Source organism: Buceros rhinoceros, unplaced genomic scaffold, assembly GCF_000710305.1.
Source record: "Buceros rhinoceros silvestris isolate BGI_N320 unplaced genomic scaffold, ASM71030v1 scaffold23198, whole genome shotgun sequence".
NCBI lineage: Eukaryota > Metazoa > Chordata > Aves > Bucerotiformes > Bucerotidae > Buceros > Buceros rhinoceros.
In genome coordinates, this window is record NW_010426669.1 from 18,825 (window position 1) to 19,307 (window position 483).

The 483-nt window shown below is 52.8% G+C and overlaps 1 protein-coding gene across 1 annotated transcript in view; it reads left to right on the forward strand.

The window, feature by feature from the left end:
- Positions 1 to 483, forward strand: part of LOC104498256 (disks large homolog 3-like) — a gene marked incomplete at both ends in the record, with an annotated part of 19,007 nt that overhangs the window by 18,115 nt on the left and 409 nt on the right. The gene's annotated exons all lie outside the window — the stretch shown is intronic.

The following is a 483-nucleotide window of genomic DNA, read 5'->3' on the forward strand; positions in this document are numbered from 1 at the left end:
CTTTTCTTTTTGATTCCGCGCCTTGGCGTGGAGCCCGCCGTTGTTCCCATCAGACTTGGGGGTTTTTCCCACCTGAAAATTGACACAGGATTTTTACAATACCAGGCAGATTTTCTGCCTTTGCCTGCCTATTGTTGGAGCTGCAAAAGAATTATCATCAAAAAATGTAGGATTTCTGCTGAGCCACGCAGGGCCTGTGGCATGGGGTATGTGGGGTTGCAGGCATGCTTGATGGGATGCCTGGGTGGAGAGGGGCTTCATCCCCCTCTCCCAGCATGCCCACAGCATTCTCAATATCCAGACTCACAGCGTGTGATGCCACCTCGCAGTCAATGTTTCTGTGTGTGATTTCACGGTGGATGCTCTGTCTCCATCCATGCCCTGTCTCATGTCACTCATGCAACTGCCTGCACCTCTCCCGGTTTATCAGCCTCCATGGTGCTGAGAGCTGAGTCGCGCCAGGTCACACTTGGGGTGACTCCA